We start from the raw sequence: 15,851 nt of genomic DNA on the forward strand, positions 1-15,851 counted from the left end.
AGGAGAGGGCCTGGCTTTGGCCTAGCCACTCCCACGATACAGTTTAGCTGCTGCACCAATAATTTGGAGCTGTTTTCCTCATTTTCATACTATTTGCCTAATATTTTTTCAGAATTTTGTAATTTTGAGTACTATTCTGATAAAATGGATAATAAAGCTCCTAACAAAAGAAAACAACAAGTTTCACCGCCTCCTTTAAAATCGAAATTGGTGGAGTCTTCAGAGCCTTCCTTATCTGTCATTTTACAGGAGATTCAAGCTCTAAAGGCAAATACTGACACTATTGCGACTGAAATTAAAAATGTGCGCAAGGAAATGGCTTGTTTATCAATGAAAACCTCAGATAACTCCATCAAAAGCCAAGATAATAAAACCAAAATAGATGCCTTCACTCCACTTGTGGCGAAAATGTCTCCGATGAGCTCACACCTGCTGGATATGGAAAATCGGAATAGACAATATAATTTACAAATTTTTAATTTACCAGAAGAAGTTGAAGGAAATAATTGTCGATTATATTTGGAGTCCCTACTTCCTGGTCTTTTAAACCTCAAATATCCTGAAGAATTAAAAATTGATAAGGCCCATCGAATTCCTTCACATCGTAATCCACACCTTACCAAACCTCAACAAATGATATTTAAGGTATTTCGTCATCATCATTTGGTTATGATTCGAAAGGCAGCTAGAGACATTCCTTCATTGATGGTTAACGGTCACAAAATCTTCATTCATCAAGATTTTGCAAAAGACACTGTTGCAATCCGTAAGGAATTCGCTGCTCTTCGCCCTCAATTAAGAAGTCTTAGTTATAAATATGGTCTCTTTGATCCATCGACGATGCACATTTGGAAGGACTCATTCTCTAAATCTTTCCAGAGACCTGAGGACCTTCGCCATTTTCTTGACCAGCAATTCAACGTCCAATGGATACACATGATCCCCATCCTGCCTCTTGAATTCTTGTTGTTCATGGTCTGCTGACAGGTTTTTGAATTCTTATTTTACCTTGGGGCTCCAACGGTTAAGGTCATGCTTGTAGATCGTGTGTGCGTTTCACTGCTCTTATTTCTGTTTTCTGTTTTGTCTCTGTTTTGTCTTTTTCTTTTATGTTTTCTCCTCTCACTCACATTTCATAATTCTGCGAGCTACTTATACTCTTTCATTTCCTCTTCTTTTCTCTTTTCTCCTTTTCTTCTTCTTTTCTTCTTTAATTCTTCACTATGGCTAATGTTAAAGTCATTTCATTAAATGTCAAAGGTTTACGACATCCAGTTAAACGTACTAAGATTTTAGATTACTTAGGTCGTTCTAAGGCTGATTTTTGTTTTCTTCAAGAGACTCATGTTGATGATAAAATATTGAATTATATGAAGAAGAAATGGGTTGAATGTATAGTTTCATCTCCTGCTATTGGTAAACAAATGGTGTAGCAATACTTATTGCTAAAAAGTCTCATTGTCAAATTTTGAACAAAGTTGCTGATTCTGAAGGGAGGTATTTAATTGTATCAGTTAAGATTCATGACAATATTATTTCCTTGATAAATGTTTATGGTCCTACTGCAGATGAACCTATGTTTTGGTCTACTCTCACTACTTACGTTCTTAAAATTGGAAATGTTCCTTTGATTGTTGCAGGTGATTTTAATGTAGTAGCTGACCCCTTATTGGAGAGATTGTCACATGCCAAATTTCATACCACTAAAGTTTATTTTGCCTTTAAACAATTTCTCCAAACCACAAAGTTAATCGATATTTGGCGTCTCCATTTTCCTACAGACAAAAATGTTACCTTCTTTTCGAATCCACACAATTGGCATTCTAGAATTGATTATATTTTAGTTTCATGAGAACTCATTCCTTCTATCACGAACCCCATCATTGGCAATATTGATATCTCCGATCATGCCATGATTTCCTGTATTTTAAATACCCAGTCAATACTCCCTAATCACTCTAGATGGCGAATGAATTCTAGCATTGCTCTCAATGAACGGAATAGACCAAGACTTCTATCAGCTATATCAGATTACTTTCAAATGAACCCTGAAGGCTGAACTTCTTTGATTAATCGATGGGATGCGTTTAAAGCTTTTATTAGAGGAACTACGATTTCTGTTATGGCTCATGAAAACAAAACTTTTAATGCTAACATAGTTCGTCTGCAGAAACAAATAGCACAATATGAGAGACTTTTTATTACCTCCAATGATTCAAAATATAGAGGTATATTGCAAAAACTACGTTATGAATTCAATACTATTCTTAGTAAAAGAGCTGGGGTACAACTTTCCAGAGCCAAAGCTAAATTTAGTTTTAATGCAAATAAATCTGGTAGGTTTTAAGCTAATTATCTTCATATTAAAAAAGACAAAACTCAGATAGCTTCCATTCGTAAACCTACAGGTAAAGTTGCGATCTCACATATAGATATTGTCAATGAATTTTTGGAATTTTACTCTACACTATATAATAAACCGGAGTTTAATGAAGATTCTATAGTTGACCCTTTCCTTTCTACCTGTAACTTACCCAAACTTTCTCAAACAGATAAACCAGGACTAGATTTACCCATTACAATAGATGAAATTTTATCCGCTATAAAATCTCTCAAACAAAATAAACCCCAGGTCCTGATGGCTTTCCAGCTGAATTTTATAAAGAATTTCATTCACAACTTTCACCCTTTTTACTCCAACTCTTTAATCTTTTTAGCTCTTTTGGAAAAATGTCTGGGTCCTTTTCAGAAGCCTTAATTATTGTTCTTCCCAAACCAGATAAAGACCCCACCCTTGTTTCTAATTACCATCCCATTTCTTTAATAAATCAAGATTGTAAATTATATGCCAAAATATTAGCCTCACATTTATCTCCCATATTAGATTCTATAATACATTCTGATCAATCCGGGTTTATGAAAAATAGATATTCAGCTAACAACACAAGAACGTTATTACATGTCATTGATCAGACACAAACATCACATACTCCATCCGGTGTTATGGCTTTAGATGCTGAAAAAGCCTTTGATAAGCTTCATTGGCACTTTTTATTTCGTACCCTACGCTCGTTTAATTTTGGTGATAATTATATTCATATGGTTTCAGCCTTATACTCTGCCCCTACTGCTAGATTATTTATTAATGGTCAAGTCTCTACTCAATTCTCCCTTTACAGAGGTACCCGTCAGAGATGTCCTCTTTCACCTCTTTTATTTTTACTGGGTATTGAACCCTTTCTTGCTTCTATCCGACAATGTAATTCTATTAATGGGATTACAGTTAAAGATATAGTGGTTAAAACTCTGACATATGCAGATGATGTGCTTTTGTTTATCAGTGATCCTTTGTCCTCTTTTCCTTCTTTATTAGACATCATTTCTAAATATTCTTTAGTTTCAGGTTATAAATTAAACTCCAATAAAACTGAGTTTTTTCCCTTAAATGTATATTGTACTCCTGATATGGTACCCATGAGGGACATTATTTGGCAAAAGAAAAGGTTGAAGTATTTGGGTACCCTATTTTCCTCTTCTATTAAATCAACAATGAATTTAAATAGTGATTTTGTTTTAAATTATATTAAGGATAAATCATCTAAATGGTCTTCGTTACATCTTTCATGGTGGGGGCGAATGGAATGCATTAAAATGAATATTGCCCCTAAAATATTTTACACATTAACTATGATCCCCATTCAATTCCCATTCAAATATATAAAGATATTGATAAACTTCTCTCCAACTTTCTTTGGAATAAAAAAGCTAAACGCATTAATTATAAAAAATTAAGAATCCTGAAAAATAATACTGGTTTCGGCATTCCAGATTTTCTTCTCTATCATAAAGCTTTTATTATGAAACAAAGTGCTATTTGGTTTAACCACTCCTCTATACCTAACCCTCCTACTTGGTTCCTTATTGAAAAATCCATTGTACATCCCTTTCCACTCTCCACTTTATTAACAATGTAAATTAAATCTTCCTATGTTCATAAATCACATATCATTAAATCCACTAAACTTATTTTTAATGATCTTGATTCTATTTTTGAATGCCCCATGTCTGCAACTAGTGATTTGTCACTATGGTAAAGTTCTGTTATTAAATTGAATAGACATATTAGTTTTTGGTCCTCATGAATTAAAGCTGGAATTTTCTATCTTAAGGATGTTTATAATGATAATACATTCATATAATTTCAATTGTTACAAATTACATTCAACTTGGCGAATTCAGATTTTAGTAAATATGAATGTTTAATTAATTCTATATTGGACTCATTTTCACACACCATTCCCTCTGTAGTTCATGCTGAGTTACTCACATATTATTATTTATTATTATTAATTGGGTTTTGTAGAGCGCAAACAACCCGGAGGCCTCGTAGCGCTAACATATATTCATATAATAACATATAATAACATATATTCAAACTGTGTCATCAAATCCTTATTGTGTTTCTATTTTATATAAAAAAATATCAAATAATTTAGGTTCTAATATTAATGAGATTGCACAATTTTGGAACAATTAACTTTCTCTTTCTATGTCTATTGATTCATGGGAAATTATTTGGATTATCAATATAACTGGTTGGTTTCCTGTTTGTTTGCTTCAAACTAATTCTTATATTCTATTTAATTGTATGTGGACTAAGCATGGGCTGAAAATCCGTTACGCTCGCGGATTTTGCGGATTTTCGGTAAATTTCGAATTTCCCGCAAAATCCGCACATCCGCGAGCAGCGGATTTTATGGCTTGCTCGCACTGTTCGCGTGAGTTCGCGGCTTCCCAGTTCAACTTCGCGCCCGCGAATAAGCGCTAATTTGCAGAAATACGATCTTAGCAAAACTGAAACTACTTACCAGGTTCAAAAGTTCAAGCTCATCATTAGTAGCCATTTCCTGTAGTGCTTCCTGAGGGGCCCCTCCAGAGTTCAGTTGCCTACTTGCAACTATTATGTGACCCTGCTCTGACCCTCAGAATAGTTACACAAAGGTCCTGAATTACAGCTAAGGCAGACAAGCAGGAGCCAGGCTGGAAGTTCAAATCCAGTGACACATTAATCAGCCCCTAATTCATTATTGTCAGTTGGGGCAGGGCAGGTGTTGTAACTAATTTTGCAACAATGAAAGCACTTAGCAAGTTCAAAAGATCACTAATCAGGAAGCACTAAGGAAGCAGGTGCCGGCTAAAAATATATTCTGTGACACATTAATCAGCCCCAAATTAATTCAGGTCACTTGAGGCAGGGAAGGTGTGCTTTGCTTTGCCACAATAATGTACACTGGACAACCAGAGGGTGCTGTGATGAAACAGAGGGTGGCATGGGTGGGCCAGAGGGTGGCATGAGTAGTCAGAGAGTGGCAGTGGTGACAGAGAGTGGCAGTGATGAAGAAGAGTGTCCCAAACAGGCTGGACACGTAGAAACAACAAGTTCGCAAAACTTGCGACCCGACAGGTAAGTTCGCGTTTGCGAAATTGTACAAAACCCTCGCGAACTGGCAGAAACCCGCGCGAACACAAAAAAAATCCGCAAATTCGCGAGAATTCGCGGATTTTGCGTATTGCGAGTTCGCAAATCCGCAAAATTCGCGAACGCGAGATTCGCAAAATTCGCCCATGCTTAATGTGGACACCTGTACGATTATTCAAAGCCAAATTACTTCAATCTGATACATGTTGGCATTGTAATTTGCATTCTGGTTCATTACAACATATGCTTTTTTCTTGTCCATTAGTTTCTAAATTCTGGATAGATGTTTGGGACATTATTAAGAAGATTCTTCATCTTCAAGAGGATTTAACATATAATCTGTTGATTTGCAAATCAATACTCTTGTCTCATGATTTAAATACACTTGAATGCAAACTCTTTAATTTCCTAATTTCCTCTGCGTTAAAACCCATTACCTATTGTTGGAAAGATGTTTCAAAGTTTTCAGTTCATGCAGGGTGGTCTTGGGTTATTTTTACGAGAAGAGGAGCACAATTATCTTTATCTGGGGTGTGTAAAAACTCACCTTCTTTTCATTTATTTTGGGTTCCTATAGATATCTACTTATCAAATTCCTCTTAAGTAACGTAGGTTATGAATTTCGCTCATATTTAATTATTGTATATAATAGCTCTATGTATTGCATATTATTTATTTGATATTATAAGTCTCCTTCCCTTCCCCTCCCTTCCCCTTCTTTTAGTTGTTTCATTGCATTACTTGTATTTATATTTGGAACCATGAATTTATTATATTTTTCTGTATGTCTTGTTTATTGTTACATATGATAAAAAATTTCAATACAATATTTTGAACATAAAAAAAGAAAATTACTAAACCTCCCCTCCAGCCCCCCTTGCCTGAGCTACAGAACTACCAGGCCCATTTATATTACTAAATTACTCAAGCTCTCCCCAGTCCCCCGCTGCCTCGGGGCAATGGCCTGACAGGGGAGCGTATAAAGCATAAAACACCACTGCTGTGCCATCAGGGGGGGGGGGGGGGGGGAGGGGTGTGAAGATGGTTCGAGTCCACAACATCACCTGTCCCCCACAGCGAGTCCCCAGCACAACACCACCCTCCTCTGCCCACCTATGCCCTGAATGAGAAGGCCCATGTGTGAGGTGTTAGATGAAAACACCTTTCCTGGGCTGTGTGGCCCCAGGGGGGCCAAGGTGAGAATGGCTCACTGACCTGAGCAACACCTGCCCCCAGGGAGGCCGATTCTCGCATACAGTCCCCATCTTCCCAGCCCACCATCAGGTCAATAGATTGGCAAGGCAGGAGGTCAAAGAGAGACCACAACTAATCATCGCCCAAAAGCCATATCACACGCTCCGCACCGAGGCAGCTTTTCATTATACCTGTCCAGTGCCCTCTGTGGGCTGGGAAAAAAGGGGGAAAAAACGGCCAACAGAGGGCACCAACACACCGGCCCTTCGGCCAATGCCCGACTGCCCACTGTGCCAATCCGCCCCTGCTGGCAAATGAGTTGCAGCCAGGGGCAAACTATAACGATTGGTCTTCGGGATGGGAGCCGGAATCACATCGTAGCCCTTGCTGCCCTTTGGTGACTTACCTGGAATAGATCATGCTATTGTATAGCTTATAGTGGTATATCTTATCATTCACTGACAATACTTTATCGGCTTACCTATGGTGATCACATCAAACGTTAGATTGCAGAAGGAAAAGACTCAATCAGGGAGCCAACAAAGTGTTCTATTGAGCAACCGTGGGTAGTGAACATCTGTTACTTTGTCTCAGTTGTTGCTCAACATTGTAAGAGGTTAAAACACACACCACAAGCTCCTAAAAATACCATATCAAGTACAGTTTGTGGAAAAGAGGAGGAGCTACATAGAGGTATCACATGATAGCCATTCACTGTGACCTGGCTTTTCATCATCAGCATCTTGCTCCCCTGTATATGGGTATGAACTTGGGCAGTCAGGGATTGGGTTTGTGTGGACAAAAACAGGTCAATAGTCACCCACCGATCTTGACCTAAGCAAGCTCTTTCAGATAACTCACCCAAACTGTAATCTGAGCACAGTAGGGTTGAGAATATCATCCAAAAACAACGGGTATCTTCAGACCTCAATTAAAGTAGCACAATGTGAATACAAAATTGAAGCCAAGCATAACAAAATGTATTTACAAATAATTTCCGAATTTCGCATAACAAGTGTAACATGAATTTCTTGAAATTGCGTGGATTATGCCAGTGAAATTTAAATATCACCCAAGCCTGGTTAGAAATACAAAGTACCACATAAAATGTCAGAGCAATATTTGACCATTTTCAATCAATTAGACATAATGACAAATCTTATCTTATAGCACTCCCTTCTCTTCAGAAACATCATGTGGGTGAAAGATTGGTTTAACTTTTTGGGATAGAAAACATTCCCATAAAATGTGGAGACAGAAATAATTTTGGATACAAGTGAACCTAATAGTCTGAACATAACAGAAAGTTGTGCTACTGAATATCGACACAAACAATATCGTGGTACAATTGACAGGAGTGTGAGAAACACGCATAATCTGCTGCAGCGTAATTACGCAAAATGACTAGACTAAAATTCAAAGTACGCCTAATCATGTAAAATCCATCTCCCATTCAAAAAGTTACCGAACCGTCCGTTCAAGTAAAAATTCAACGTGAAAATCTAATTACAAGTTGATTTCTGGTCACTTGCGTTCAAAACAATGTTGCTCATGTTCAGAATTGTAGTTTTGAGCTAAAAAATGACCTAAATGGTCTGCTTGGCTAAAAAATCGACCTTAAATCCCCCTCAGATAAAAAAATTACCCAAATGGTACATCTTGCAGTAAAATGAAATTGCGTGATGTGGCGTAATTGTGTAATTTTAGTACTTATGCCTAAATCTTGTTACGCGAAATTCCAAAATGATGCCAGCATAATTAAAATTTCATTCCGGTCTAACAAGAATATGGAGGACAGAATGTCATAGATTTACAATTCCTAACTCCACATTTATGTACCTTGAAGATACATGAAAGGCGTAGATTCATATACATGGAGTTAGGTATAGAAAATGTAAACTCAATTACTAGTCTATATTGCTTTAATATTTTGTTCTAGGTATTCTGTCCAATCGATATTATGGGTTCGATATTCAAGGTGTATACTTAACAGAAGAAAAGTTTTGCACTTAACAATGTGTTTCTAATGTATAAACGAAACTTAATAATGGCCCACTTGGGCTAAATGCAGTAATGCATTCAGTTGCATTAATTAATTTTCTTTAGATGTTAAGTATATGAAGGAATACGTGCTAATTAGTTCAAACTGAGTGGGCACAGATTGTTACCAATCAATTTGAATAAGACTTAAGTCTTGAAACAAAGAGTCTTTCCTTAACATCTACTCCCCTTAATCCAATGGTTTTTAGAAAACAGCTGTGAACAGTCCATAAATGACATACATTTCTTATTATGAAACGTATTTCTGTTTTGAATCACAGAAGGTTTTTTTGCTTTTTTAATCCTTATTTTTGTACTTTTGCCCTTTATTGGAATAGAACATCTCCTTTTAATGTTTACGTATTGACTATGACGAGGTAACAAGAGATCATGTGATTTGGCTGCGGACAATGCATATCTCTGCTGGAACGTAACTAACCTATGGCAGAAATGTAATGGCTGGATTTTCTGAGTAGGTGGGATCAGCCCCCAGGGGCCCCTCCAACCCAGCCAGAACGTACTCACCTTCTTCCCTCCTCAGGACTCCTCTATCCAGGCACCTGGTACCTACCTGAGGATGGGGAACTCGCAATATACAAGCTCATATTATTAAGAACACCACTAAATCTATAGGGATACTAAGAATACTCACTGATTACTAGGGATATCCATACCCTACACCACACTTATTCACATCAGTTGATCTCGCGGCCACCCTGACCCAGACCGTTCTACCCTAGGGCAGATCTGACACACAATCCGGTGTGTCTACACACGGGCCTGCAGAACCCAATGCTCCCTTTTCCAAATTGTTCGCGATCCTGCGAAACTACGCGTCAGTGTCCTTCCTGACGTTCTCACTTATTCAAGCCACAATCTGGTGGATTTACACACTGGTTCAACCCCCCAGTGCTCTCATTAACGCCGCATATCAACGACGACCACATTCCTATGAACACCTATACATATATATATATATATATTGGGATATCATCTCAGCTGTCTACTCGGGATGAAACTACAATAATAACTTTGAATATGGGTCCGGATTGTATAGTGTACTCTCTGCTCTTGGCATCAAAGGTTCACTCACTCCCTATTTATGTGATCACCACTTACCTGATTGGGATTACTCTTCCATTCACATATCTAGCAAACACCTAGGAGATTCATTTACCTTCAGTGAACAAGAATAGGGGCTACACACCAGTTTGTTATAAACTGGGGATCTTTTATTATAGTAATATAAACATTTATGCAAATCTAACAAAGGCTATAGGTAGAACACACCACTTGAAAGAGAAGGATTACACATAACAGGAACACTCCGCTAAAAGGGAAAAGATTAGACATAAAGTGTAGCTAATGTGATGAAAACAATATCACCTGATTAGTGTGAAGTCTTGTTCTAGCTGTCATCTGGGTTCCACTCTCGTCTGTGCCTTGGCTCATCTCATGCTCTCTCTCTCTCCTGCACTCTTGGGTACACCTCTGCGCTGATCACTCTGTCTCTGGACTCCTCTCCCCCACACGAACTGTCTCTCCACCTTCCGTCTTCAATCTTAATGGTTCCTGCCGCTCTGATCACCGTTCATTCCACTATCTTATTCACTCTGTCTCTGCGCCAATGTCCAATTCCATCTGCTCCCATAGGTTAATCCACGAGCTCTCCTCTATCTCTTCTAAAAGGCATTACTTCAGACTCCAGCTATTCACACCTCCTCCTGATAAGCAACTGCTTCTGACTGCTTCCTTCAGTTCCAGCTCACTATTCAACTCAGCTCTTCTCCAGATTGAACCCTCTCTCTCTCTCTGCCAACTCCACTCCACTGCTCTCCTCTCTGCTGGACTCTCTCCTCGACTCCCTCTCTCCTCAACTGCTTCCTGCTTGACTAACTGACTCCGCCTCTGCACTTCACAAATATAGAATGCTGTTTCCTCATGGAAAGTTCCAGCCAGCAGCTTCTTCCCACCAATCCCATGCACCAGGCTCCTTGCGCTAGACGCTCCCACAGTGACCAGTCTGCTTGTTTCGTCTAGAGACCTGAGCCCGGGAACAATTCCTGATTAGATTCAGCTCTGGCCGGTTCTCTCCGGTCCGCTTAAGGCGAACAACAGTTATAACTATAAACATTGCTTTTGCCCTAAAAAGCCTCTCTGCTTCCATCAAGATGGAGTCTCTCTAGCTTTAGGCCTGAAAGGGGTGAAATGCTCCTTAGCTCTGTCAGAATACCTACATAAACCATACCAATATGTCTAATATGTCAAAGCCAATAGGCAATAGACAGGTTAAAGTCAAGAATAAAGGCATATTAAGCAGCTATCCTCTTCTAGGTCTGGAAAAAGGGCTTAAAAGGGCCAACACAGGCTAAGAATACCTATACTAGATGCGAGCAAGAATAATGATCTATATCACTGCTAAATAAAGCCAAAAACTCTGCCATTACACTGCACCCTAGATCCTTATCTTGCGAGCATCTTATAAACAACAACAACCATCTAAACAAACATCAACATAATCTATCCAACATAGGCTAAGAATACCTATCCTAGATGTGAGCAAGATTAAGATCTATATCACTGCTAAATAAAGCCCAAAAAACTCTGCCATCCACCCGTAGATCCTTATCTTGCGAACATCTGACAAACAATAACATCTAAATAAACAAACATCAACACAATCTATCAACAAATCAAAACCTAAAAAAAAAAAACTCCCTAAAAACAATGACAACTCAAGGAAAATTCCACCTGAAACTCAATTGTAGGGAATAGAAACCTAAAAACAAATCAAAGCACCCTTGACTTGAATGCTGAAACATATCTGAGATTGGATCTGATAACAACAGAAACTAACCAAAGCATCCTCAAACTAAATGTGCCTCAACTTCTAATGATAATTGGTGAAATCTAGTGATGTAGGGACTTATGTGTTGAATAAAAACAGCAAGGGGCCTAAATGGGCCTACTTCGGACAACTTAAGGCTAAATGAGGCCTACCTACTATTGTCAAGTTAAGAACTAAATGTGCTTCAACTCCTAATGAGAAAACAAAAAAAGGGCCTAAATGAGCCTTACGTACTATAGGCAACTTAAGCTAATGATGACACATGAAACTATTGGTGTAGGTGCTAGTATGTGAGATGAAAATAACAATGGGCCTAAATGAGGCCTACCTGCTGACATTTGTCAATTTAAAGTGAAATCTGAGAAATACAGTTGCAAGGTCCGGGCAAACATTAATACATAATCATACTAAAAGACACACCACCCAGAACAATCCAAATTTTAAGGTAACCACCCACTGATCAATCAAGGTGAAAATGTAAAAACAGTAAAAAAACTACAACAACCCCATTTAAGGACACATGTGGGCACCGCCATTCAAAAAAGTCCTTAAACTGTTTTGAAGAAAACAGAAAAACTATAATAGGTGGCACGTTTTTTTGCTTAAAAAGTGAGGCCGGATTGTCCAAGGGATTATTCAATGTCCAAATTCTTTTATAATACTGTTACAAATAAAACATGTTTTAGTTTTTCGTTCTTTAAAAGTGGGGCCTGCTCGTAGTGATGTCAACAAAAAATGCAGGCTAGGAAATTAAATAGGTGACATGTTTTTTTTTTTTTTAAAAAGTGGGGCCTGATTGTCCAAGGTATTATTCAATGTCCAAATTCTTCAGTGTAGGCCACCACCCTGCATCCTCGGTACTTCCTCCAATGCGGCCATCCATCACCCTTTCGATCTGGTCTGGTCTGGTCTGGTTCCATCATCCAAAACAATAAACTAAAATAAAAACATGAAAATAAAAAGCTAAAACAAATAAAGGGAGTGGGAGGGGAGTGGGCAGACGCACGCACGCACCCCAACTGCAGCAATCCTAGAAACAAGAGAACAAGTATCATTATTCTTGTAAAATAAAATTTTCCATTTAAAAAGCACCCCGGGTGCCTTTCATTATTGAAAAGAAAATATCCTAATTAATTAAAAACATTCAAAATTTAACTTTTAATAACTTTTAGCGCAGGGCCTAACATACCCTAATCCTAACTAAGCCAGTCACACCCTTCAGGGCAGGACCTAGGCTACAGTGTGAAAAAAATTTTTTGGAGTACCGCCCAAATGGTGACAGCATCAGCAGGGCACTGCAAGCCTCCCATTTTCCCTGGTCAGAGAAGTCCGCCCAGGCCCATCAAACTAACTAACTCCAAGGGAAGAGCCAGGCCACCCCGCCCTTAAATAAACAAGCCGTGCGCGGAAGAAAATTGAACTGTAGCCAATCATAACACACTGGGACGTGATCGAAACTTGCAGAATGAAGGCACAAACCAGCTGGTCTGCCAAGGTCAAAAAACAAATTTCACATGCCTTATTTTGTAACTAACGGAAGCTCGAATTTAACAAAAAACAATTCTGTTACAGTGTATTGCCAATTAAAAAAGCTCCAGTTTTTTTTTTTTAAAAAGACGTTTGTCCAACTAACTCAACTAAAGGCAAGACATTTAAAATATGGGCACTTATTTAGAAAGGGGCAACTACCTTTGGCATACAATAATATACATGCTGCATTTAAGAAACGAATTAACATGGTCCATTTGTCAAAGAGAAATAATTTGTAAAACAACATAAAATGCAGATACATTTCAACATTGTATTTAAGTTCACATTTTTTGATGACACATTTATAAAAGCATACATTTTAATTTACATTTGGGAAAATAATAATGTTGCATTTTAACATTTTTCCCTCTTTCAAAGGCACATGGTTGCATTCCACTAATTAAAAGCACATGTTACCATGCACCGTCGGGCAAGATTTATTATTCTGAAACCAGCACATTCCTGTCTAGATGGAAACCCCTCACAGAAATAATTAATGAAAACAGCTCGTAGCGTGCACTCTAACGGGCTATCTTTTTAACATTTCACTCATTTTAAAAGAACACAGCTTTCTCCGTAAGGTTGATTTATAACCACATCAGTTCCAAGGTGAACCCACACAAATTCGTAGACGCATTTCAAAAGGAATGTGAAATGAACAGAACCCTTCTCAAAACACAAGATGTTACCTTTCCGTCAAGAAACTGACAAAGCACGTAGGCTGACCAAGGAACCAAAAAAAAAAAAAAAGTCAAAATCAAACCATCAAAAAATCCACTGACTTTTATAGTCAGGTCAGATAACCATGCATGTTGACAGCATGTAAAAAATAAAGGCTGCCATCTCAACTCAAGATATTAACCCTTTGGCAGCTCAAATAGAAATATTTCCCAACGTCCATTTATACATGGGAAAATCATTAGCACATTTCTTCACGTTTACAAATGACACGTACACATATTTTCAAAAACGTTATCCCCAAGCACCCGAGAAAGATCCAGCTCTCTCCTGCCAAACGTAATGATAACATGCCCTGTCCAAGCCATGACCACATGGCGCTATTCACAAGCCATATTTACAAGACAAGCCTTTCACAAAAAAAAAATGTATCCAAGGCGCAATGCACAAGGAACACAATAAATCAACATGAGAACATGCACCTCACAAATCACATTAATATGGCGCTATTCACAAGCCATATTTACAAGAAGCTATATTCAAAGAACTCCACAGATCATATTACAATGAACACATTTCACATTGCACAGCATAAGCAGATGCAGCAAGCAATCGAATGGGCAATTTAAAAGCATTTTTTACACACAATTATACAATTGGACCATCACATAGATGTAACTGGCTTCCTCATGTAATGCCATCCTTCAACTCTGACACTTTAAACACCAAGATGAAAACCATTCCTTCCACCCTGAATAAACCAAATGCCATGATGTAATACAATCTCCTCACGCTGCAACTGTTCAAGCCAATAGGTCTAACAGGCTACATAAACTGCAACATTACGCCAGATGGAACTAGCGTTCAGGGCACTCCCTCAGAACACATGGGCAACAAACTAAGCACATGGCCAGGCACACAGGCTTCGTAAACTGTCCGACTACGCCAAAATGTAATGTCTGGCGCTCAGGGCACTCCCACACAACACATGGGAAATAATCTAAGCACATGGCCAGGCACACAGGCTTCGTAAGATGACGACTACGCCAAAATGTAATGGCTGGATTTTCTGAGTAGGTGGGATCAGCCCCCAGGGGCCCCTCCAACCCAGCCAGAACGTACTCACCTTCTTCCCTCCTCAGGACTCCTCTATCCAGGCACCTGGTACCTACCTGAGGATGGGGAACTCGCAATATACAAGCTCATATTATTAAGAACACCACTAAATCTATAGGGATACTAAGAATACTCACTGATTACTAGGGATATCCATACCCTACACCACACTTATTCACATCAGTTGATCTCGCGGCCACCCTGACCCAGACCGTTCTACCCTAGGGCAGATCTGACACACAATCCGGTGTGTCTACACACGGGCCTGCAGAACCCAATGCTCCCTTTTCCAAATTGTTCGCGATCCTGCGAAACTACGCGTCAGTGTCCTTCCTGACGTTCTCACTTATTCAAGCCACAATCTGGTGGATTTACACACTGGTTCAACCCCCCAGTGCTCTCATTAACGCCGCATATCAACGACGACCACATTCCTATGAACACCTATACATATATATATATATATATTGGGATATTATCTCAGCTGTCTACTCGGGATGAAACTACAATAATAACTTTGAATATGGGTCCGGATTGTATAGTGTACTCTCTGCTCTTGGCATCAAAGGTTCACTCACTCCCTATTTATGTGATCACCACTTACCTGATTGGGATTACTCTTCCATTCACATATCTAGCAAACACCTAGGAGATTCATTTACCTTCAGTGAACAAGAATAGGGGCTACACACCAGTTTGTTATAAACTGGGGATCTTTTATTATAGTAATATAAACATTTATGCAAATCTAACAAAGGCTATAGGTAGAACACACCACTTGAAAGAGAAGGATTACACATAACAGGAACACTCCGCTAAAAGGGAAAAGATTAGACATAAAGTGTAGCTAATGTGATGAAAACAATATCACCTGATTAGTGTGAAGTCTTGTTCTAGCTGTCATCTGGGTTCCTCTCTCGTCTGTGCCTTGGCTCATCTCATGCTCTCTCTCTCTCCTGCACTCTT

The sequence above is a fragment of the Lissotriton vulgaris genome, chromosome 2_1 (genome assembly GCF_964263255.1).
Source record: "Lissotriton vulgaris chromosome 2_1, aLisVul1.2, whole genome shotgun sequence".
NCBI classification, from domain to species: domain Eukaryota; kingdom Metazoa; phylum Chordata; class Amphibia; order Caudata; family Salamandridae; genus Lissotriton; species Lissotriton vulgaris.